This window comes from Symsagittifera roscoffensis, chromosome 3 (assembly GCF_963678635.1).
Source record: "Symsagittifera roscoffensis chromosome 3, txSymRosc1.1, whole genome shotgun sequence".
Lineage (NCBI taxonomy): Eukaryota > Metazoa > Xenacoelomorpha > Acoela > Convolutidae > Symsagittifera > Symsagittifera roscoffensis.
Genome location: NC_087064.1, coordinates 30,454,377 through 30,463,818, shown reverse-complemented (window position 1 = coordinate 30,463,818; position 9,442 = coordinate 30,454,377).

Sequence of the window (9,442 nt, the reverse complement as noted above, 5' to 3'; positions counted from 1 at the left end):
TCAAAAAAGTATGCACATTTTTGAAAACAAAAATAATTTCAGTGTTTCTCTAGTGATCTGTAGTCTTAAACCGTTAACCAAAGCAATTTCTGCTATTAGAAAAACTATAGCTTTTTGAGTCATTAATTTTGCGCTGCAAATATCACGTCTGAATCCTAAAAGAATAGCTGTACAAGTAGCAGAAGATTGGCGGGTTTGAGAAAAAAACAAGTATAAAATGGGCAAAACAAACAGAATAAAAACTTTTTCTTGAAATACTTTTGTGGGTTAACAACTAGTTTAACAAATTCAGTGGAAAAACTGTGCAGCTCACATGCTCAATTTCAAGAAAATTCAAATTTAATTACTGGGTGCGTACTAGTTATTACTGGGTAGTTTGAGGGGAACTTGAAAGTTTTTGAGGTTTTGTAAAAAAAAATTAGTTCTTTTCCGGCTCAACTGGTGTTTGCTCAAAAATTTTCAGTCTTGTTTTCGCTTTGTAAGTTTTGTTCAGTTGCTAATTTGAATTTCAAAAGTCTTGCTTGGCTTGTTTGCCAAAAAATTTTGATTGATAAAAACAAGTATTATGAAAGTGTATGGGGTTGTGTTTTTTAATTTTTTTTGAGACGCTTTAGAAATTTTAATACTTTTTGCAGAAACTTCAGAAACGCTTCTAACGTTTCTAACGTTTTTCTCACAACCTCTTCTAACGATTTTCAAAAAAAATGATATCCATAGAAAGACCGCCTAAAATCTCCTGCATACTCTTCTAGTATTTTTTGCTTTAACGCTTTGTCTACAGACTTCGAAAAAGTCTTCTGAAGGCAAATATATGACCAATCATTTTGCCAAAAATAACGTAGCAAATATGAGATTTCTGTTTTAAATGAACGGAATGGGTTTGAAAACTCTCCTCCATAAGCGACTACGCCCAAACTTTTTTTACACATAAAATTATGGCCCTCGGAAAAGTTAAATTTTTAATTTTTGTGACCGTTATTTGAATTTTTTTGAACTTTTCTCAAAATAACCTCCCAAACTTGAGTTCGTGGGTTCGGTTCAGATAACGAGTAGTGGGAAACTCCATTACATTAGCGGTCACTTGCATTTATTTACAACAGTTTTTGTTGGAGGGAAAAGTCAATATTTCGAGCGCTTTTTCTAAAGTTTAAGAAGAATTTTACCAGATTACCAAAAAAAATTTTGGCACCAAAAAACATGGCCCTCGGAAAAATCAAACATTTATTTTCTTGGCCATTTTTCGAAAACTTTTGATTTTTATTTTGAACTACCCTGCCAAACCTAGTATTTAGGGCTCAATCGAAATTACATGTTGGGTGAATATTTTTTGCATAAGCGGCTACGCGCAATTTTTTTTTAAAACAAAAAAAAAGCCATAATTTCCGGAAATCTCGACTTTCTTAATTGTTGACCGTTTTTTGAGTTTTCTCGATAAGTATTCTGCCAAATCTGATATCATTGGTTCAATCAACACAACACGTTATTGAAAGCTTACCTTTATAATTTGCTACGCACTTGAACAGCTTTTTGGATTTTCTTTTACTCTGCTCAAAAAATACCGCGCAATGTTAAGTTTTTAACCGAGAAACCCGATTTTAGAATTTTTTCTACTTTACCAGCCACGACCTGCTTTTAAAGAAAAAAAATACGGATTTCGGAAAACCAAGTTTTGAGTTTTGACCGTTTCTTAGATACTTGATTTTTTTTAAAACTACCCTATCAAATCTGAGATAAAAACTTCTGAGATAAAAATCGAAAGAAGCGGCCACTCCTTAATCTTTTGTCAGAAAATGTTTGGTTTGAGGGAAAATTCGAAAACTTTCAATCTTCTCACTTATTTTATTGGAGAAATAGCTAAGATTTTGGGAAAAGTCCCATTTTTGAACTTACGCAATTCGTTCCGCATTTGTATAACAAGTTTTAAAAAAATCAAACACGCCCTAGGTGTCCTTAATCCAGACAAACGAATTTTTTGGTTCACTTAATTTTTTTTTCAAAATTTTTCATTTTTGTTTCGACTTATGCTTTTTTATGATTGTGTTGTATCGCAAGTGATGCGAAGCTCCGCTTCCCCTCTGTGCTGAACTCTGCTCTGAAATTGAACTGTTAAGAAGCAACAGAAAAAAAGCGTATCTTTCGAAATGTTTCGGTTTCATAATTACACGATTAGCACTTTGTAATAAGAAAAACTATTTTGCTCTTGAATTTTTGGCTCCACTTTCCGAGAAAAGTGACGGAACGGAAAAGTGGGATTGATGTAGTTTTTGCAGATCAATTTTGACATTTTAAAGAGCTATTTCAAAATTTTTGCCGGAATTTTCTGCCAATGTCACCTGAAAACTGGAGATGTCTTGGGTTACAAATGATAAAATGAAAACAAAATGCTGGTGTTTTGACTATTTCATCAGCTTTATCTAACCCAAAGTTTTTATCAAGGCAGTTAAAACACTAGGGCTCGGCCCTGATACAAGCAGACTTGTTTATTCGCTATCAAAGAAAAAAGCATCTTCGGATAGCTACAATGACACTGGTTGAACTGGTGAGTTAGGACCGATGTGGTTAACTCATAGAGTAATTTCGGATAGGGTACACCGTCTGCTCGTCACGCTATCTTATTTTCGGCCGGATAGATTTGTGCAACTTCTTAGTCTAATACCGATCCTAATCTTACTCTTATACTTTCTAGTCTCAGGGTGTTTAACTAGTCTCTGCTAGGCTCAATAGATCTAGGGTATACTGGTTTGTTGCGGCTGCTGAAGTTCTCTTGGAGAGGCAACTAATTTCTAAGTTAAATTCAAATCTCTCTGGTGCTGAAATTACAAGTAATTTCAGCAATTACAAATAAGTGGGTTGTTAATTAGATGGATCATGATTGGTTAATATTAAATACTTTACAGTGGTAAAATATCTAATTTATCCAATCATCAAATATAGTTTAGATCAGGTTCCACCCATCCGGGTTTTACAGAGTTTTTTAGAATTATCTTTCTGCAATTCAAAGGATGGATGATGGACGTTGGTATTTGGCGAACATCGTATTCTGGTCCGGTTTCTCATGTTAGAGAAGTTCCAGGACGCTGGAGTTAGGGACATCAATCGTTGTGTCTTCTTGTGACAACGATTGTGTTTCCCAACGAAATCAATCTGATTTCAGAATGGTTTGCTATGACGGGTTTTTCTGTTTTATGTAGAGAACTTGTTTTGTGTTCGACCTCGTCTGGGAATGGCGTGGAGATTGTGCGTGGAGGGGATGCCTTGTAACTCGGATCTGTACGTATACTTGAACATCGAGGTGGTCATTGGTCTAGTTCAATGAAGTCCTTTTCTGCGAAGTCAAGTCGTACTCTAAGTCCTTTGAGTTGTGATTGTGGACGGCATATTGGTTGTGGTTGGCTATTCTTTTTCGAGTGTAGTGGGGTCATTTTGTCTTTGGATGTTCGTCTTTGTTGTTGTATGCTGGTCTATATACTGCAAACTATAATTTACATTTTATAAAATTTTTATTAGTTCAGTGTTTTAATTATGATTTTGGTTAGTTGTTTTCACAAAAGCATTTTGTTTTAGTTCGGTTATTTTGAAGAGTTACTCACCCTTGAGTACCTCTTATTAAAAATAGAAATGTGGTCACAAAGCGTGGATGTAGCGCGGTGGGTTAGGCCGGCTATAGAGCATGCTCAGGACGTCCTCTCTGGTGGGTTAGGCCAGGAGTGGGAGTATGATTTCGTGCGGTTTCTGTGAGAGGTCTTGTTATGTGATAACGTTTTATGTTGGGTTTATGGTGGTCTTTCTTATGTTCCGTTGGTTGTGTCCTTTTTTCAAAAATCAAATTGTTTTTGTTATGGGTTTGTCCTTCGACTTTTTTGTGTTTTATTATTTCTTTCTTAGATTTTATAATAGTCTTCAAAAGAATAAATTATCCAGTTTTAAACTGGGTTAATCCGGTTTGGGTACCGTTGGTTTTCTTTTCTTAGTCATGCTGTTATTTTGTGATTTGTGGTGTTTAGTAAGCTGCGTTGGTTAGTTTGGTTTAGTATATAATTCCTTTCCAACCGGGTTAAAGGAAAGTTTGAAACTTGTTATCGTGTGTTAGAGTTGTTGAGTGTGAAAACTTGAAACTGAAATTCATTATTTAAACAATTCTTCGTGGGCGAGCTGTGCGAGTTTGGATAGAATTCATGTGCGAGTGAATGAAAATATGAAAAGGTTAGTACTGCATTTTCATTTTATCAATTTACTACATAGAATTTTAATTTTACTGCTAGTTTTGGGGAAAAGTTAAGTTACAAATTTTCATTTTTATGAAATTTACTGCTTTTGGGTAAACAATTTAGAAATTAATTTACTACATTGGTATGATTTTTATTATATTTATCTAGTGCAAAACATTAATAAAGTTTAGAAGAATTTTAACAAGTTTTATTTTTTATTTTTCTTTTCTGTTTTTTGCAGATGATCGTGGGATGGAGACTAAAAATCTAAATGAAACATGAGTAAAGAATGGTTAGTATTAATTTAAATTTATTAGTGAAGAATATGTATAAATTATACTTACCTGTTAGTCGTCGGGGAAAAAACCGTGGGGGAAGATGTCGTGTATCATGTCGGAATTTGTTAGTAATTTTGCTAGTATGCGAATGATGTTTTTAGTTTGAAGCAGTGGCCAAAGCAATTGAAGTGCTTTAATAGTTTTTAGTTCTTCGGTGCCAACTGCAAACTCATAAGGTTTGTTTTAAATGAGATTATATATTTTGTGATTGTATTTAGTATTGTGGATGAATTCTAATATAGGGATATCTATAGGTTGGATAAATTCATGTGGGATAAGGAAGGGTCTAGATTCTTCTGCATTAAAGGTCTTCGTGATGGGACAAAATATATACATTTGTGTTTTTGGGTCATAATTGCGGAGGATGCCGTGGAGGTTAGTATCTTTGATGCAATATGTGAAATTTAGAAAAAATGGCGAAGTGTATTTAGAGTTAAGAAACTGAAAACGGTGGTGTGGTTGTCTTGATGGATTGTGTAGATCAAAATGATTTTGTATGAAGCGATAATATGTATATGTGTGGGTTCGTTTAGTGCGTAAAATAATGTCGTGTGAGCAGTGCAAATCGCGTTCATGTGGTGCAAGGAAGTGGAAGGTTAGTGAAAATAATTGAAATTTTTCTTTAAAACTTTCGTAAGCTTGCATGTCAGTTAGTGCTTCAGAAATGATGTGATCAAATTTTCGATCAAATATATTGAGTGTAAATACATATGGTGTTTTGATGAAAAAATTTTCTGTTAGTTGTGGGTTAGCGAAGCGGTCGTCATCTAAAAATTGGTCTTGATTAGTTCGGATGATATTATGGTCGTAATATTCTAGTGTAAATTCGTTAGCTCGGGGTGCAGTGAATGTTTTTAGTGATTTTTATATCCCATATAAGTAAATTGTCTATGTGTTATTGGTGTGGTGAGTCGATATAGTATATCTTTATTCCTTTCTATATCGTTATGAGTATTAGATAACGGTAGGCAAAGGGGATTAGTAAAATGATAATATGTTGTCCAATGAAGTGTAGGCATTAAAACATGTTCATCTACAAAACTACGTGTGTCGTTAGTGTCGTTAGGTGTGTTTATTGTATATTGTGGGAATGAGGGTAAGGTGATTGCTAGAAAATCTTTCGTGTTGGTGTGGTGTGGATGATTAATATATTCGCAGGCTGTTCCTGGTTTGGTCGGGAATGGATGGTTCGGGAATTTCCTTTTAAAAGTGCGATAAGCTCGGTTAGTGCTATTTGATGATTCGGTGGATGTGGATGATTGTGCTAATGATGCAGTATAAGCTGAAGAGGGTGTAGGGGTAGGTGGGTTTGAGGATTCTATTGTGGAAGAAATCTGATTTATAGTGAGGGTGTTAGGGTGTAATAGTTGTTGTTGTAGGGTGATAAAATTATCGAGTTCTTGGGAGATTTGGGGAATATCTGGAGAATTGGATGATCGGTCTGAATGAAATGATCGGTCTGCATAAGAGGGTGTAGAAATGGACGGAAGTGGGTTATTTGGTGGGGACTTTGAAAAAGGGGACATTGGTTGAAAAGGGGACTTTGAAAAAACTGAGGAGTTGGTTCGAAAATTATTGGATGGAGATGGTTCGGAGTCTGCAAATTCATCAGGGGTTTCTATATTAGGGTTATTGAGTTGTGAAATGGAGTATAAAACTGAAATATCTGAATTAGTGTCTGAATTCATGCTTGATGTTATATTACTAGTTGGGAAATCGGGTGGCGGGAAAGCAAAAAGTGGAATTATTGTAATTGGAGTGTTGAGGTTGGTTGGATGGGAATTTGAGCGGTGTAGGGATCCTCGTGGGCTAAAAAAATTATTATTTTGAGACTGAAAAGCGGTGGTATGGGGTTGTTCGATAACTTGTTCATATGTATTTTCATCTTGTGAATGATGTGTCATTATATGTTGTATGGGACTTTGCGATATGTTTGGTCTAAAATTTGGATTATGTGTTATTGCTAAATTTTGGAAATTTCGTGGGACTAAGGATAATGGATGGTTATGTGGTAGGGGTGGCAACTGTGGTGCTGTAGGCGTTACTTCTATTTTATTATGTTCTTTGTCGTACGTGTTCTGTCTTGTCGCTATTTTTGTGTTATATTCTTTTATTTGTGCGTCTAGAAGAATTTTGTTTATTGATGATGAAAAAATTCCAAAAAATCCTGCAAATAGTATGCGTGCTACACTTGCTTGTCTATTTACTTGTGTGTGTATAGCACATGTGTTATAGATTCCTTTTAAAAGTGAAAAAGAAACCCTATAAAGTTAAACCTTGCGTATAAAATAGTTAATTTTTCTAAGATGTAATAGGGCCATCCTAGAAAATCGAGAATTTCAATTTTTAGTGTAACAAAGCTAAAAATATTTATGGGTGAAATATCTTGTGGTCTGTATTTTTCAAAGAAATTTAAAAAAATCTTTAAAAATTTGTTGAATTTTTTATTTTTTTGTTTACTCTATGAAGAAAACTGTTTTTGTCAAATGCACTTGTCAAAAAACCAATAAATAATTCGACCACACTTGAAAATTGCCCCAAACAACAAAAAAAAATCAAGAAGCCATTTCTTAAATGCTCTTCTTTCGATCAGTCAACATAATTCTCAACATTTTCATAAACTTTTTAACAATATTTAAACTTTTTATTCATATTTCTTTCTGATACCTTTGAAGCTTTTGTAATAATCTTAATCATTTTTTGCAATATTTTTTTAAATTTTCTATTCCATATTTGAACTATATCTTCAACTTTCAAAAGCCATTGACCATATTCACAGGTACGAAAACCCAAAATTTATTTAAATGATACGAACCATTTTTAGTAGAACAGATATTTTTTTACTCTTTGTAATTTTTATAACATTTTTATCATCCCTCATATTGACAATATGCAAATGTATAAAGAAGGCAGTCATAACATTTGCCTTAGCAACAATCCTTTTAATTTTTTTTCTAGAAGAATACTACAATAAACATAAATTTTTTCACTAAAAAGAAATAAATTAAAAAACCCTCAAAAATTGCTAACCAACAACCACACAGTCAGTCTTCACCGACAACATCCCAAGAAAACCCGACACCACCTACAACTACCCAAAACCCCCAAACATCTACACGAATTTCTTTCCAAGATAACCCATATACTTTTGAAGAACGACACGCTCGCTTATCTGAACCACTAGAACCAGTTCAGCGACAGGCACCTCTAAGTGAACCAACATATAACTTGTACCCAACACTACCACAAGAATTAAGTAGAATACAAAATATTAGTCAAAACCAAAATACAGTTGAAATAAATAGACAAATTATACATCCACGACGAAATAGAAATTTTCAAACACCCCGAGTTCCCCATCACCAAGTACTCCGGAAAACCCAATTAGCATATTACAGGAAACCCTACGCTTCTTTCACGACGTAGCACCTCAAGTCTACCCTCAGATTACTTAGGTTCAACACCAACATCTTGAACAAATACGTGAAAATCCCTTTAACCCCCCAAAACCAAACATCACGACTACCATATTGGACAACACAATCATTCACACAAGGTGAACCAAATTTAATAAATGATCCAATAGATATTTCTACAGATACAACAACATCATCATCACTACCAGAAACGTTATCACTACCGTCAACACCATCAATAAGCCAGATTTCATCGACGCCTTTTCCTTTCAATTTCCCAAATAACCTCGACGCTAGATATCGAGAAACAATCATCAACAAATATCCCTTTAAGATTAGACTGGAACACATTCACAGCACCCCCACCATTATTTGGACAACACCCAGAAAAGTAACCGACTCCACAACTGGGCACTTAATAGATTACAATATAGACCAGATATCACGAAGACATTCGTGACCATAACATCCAAATACTCCAACAAAATTGTCTACAATTAAAATTTGAAATCACGGTTAAACTAAACAACATTGCTCAACATCCTTACCCATTAAACCCACCAAATATAACAGCTCAATCGCTACCACCACCATTTATAACAACTGAAGTAATATATAAATAGAGATATACCAAAAAGACAATTGGTTACATCACATTTTATAACCCGTACTCAGGATTATCATACACATGTATATTCTAAAAATATTGATTTTTCTCCAACTCCTTTTTCTCATAATCTCCGATCAGACATAAATCCTTCTCCCCGCACAGGACCCCAAGACTTATTAGTAACACATTACGATTGTGAAGAAAAGAACAAAAAACACTACACAAATATGCAATAAATCAAGTATCACCATGCGAACAGAACCACAAGCTATAGAAACTACAAATGTAATAGCGACACTCTATTCAAAAGCCCGAGCAACAACAGTTATAGGATATAAATTTACAGCAACATTTTCCGAAAAGAAAGTACATTGTTCACAAGTCTCAAACGGAAATAAAAACCGACTTGACCACGAATCATTCTACCAAAGTAATATAGAACGACTTTTGCATCTCAATCCCGATGATTGTAAAAAACGAGATACTCAGACTAAATATCACAAGAAATAAAAAACACCGACAGAAAATTAGTATATTTTCAGTCTTTGCCGATTCTGTACATCAAGCAGAACTTGAAAGATATCAAGGAAATATAAAACTAGATGAAAAATACCCATACAACGGCGCACACGGAAGATTAACTATGAAATACACGATAAGCACTGGATACCACACATTGGTATAAATAATCCTTCAAACTGCAAAGCAGACACAAAAACTAGAGGACATCAAGAAATAATGTTTTTCGATTGGAAAAAACAACTCGAAAAAATACAACTCACACGAGATTTATCTGACAAACACAATGATCTATCAAGGAATTGGATTACCTTGTAAAAACGATCAAGGTTATTGTGACCCTAAAACACG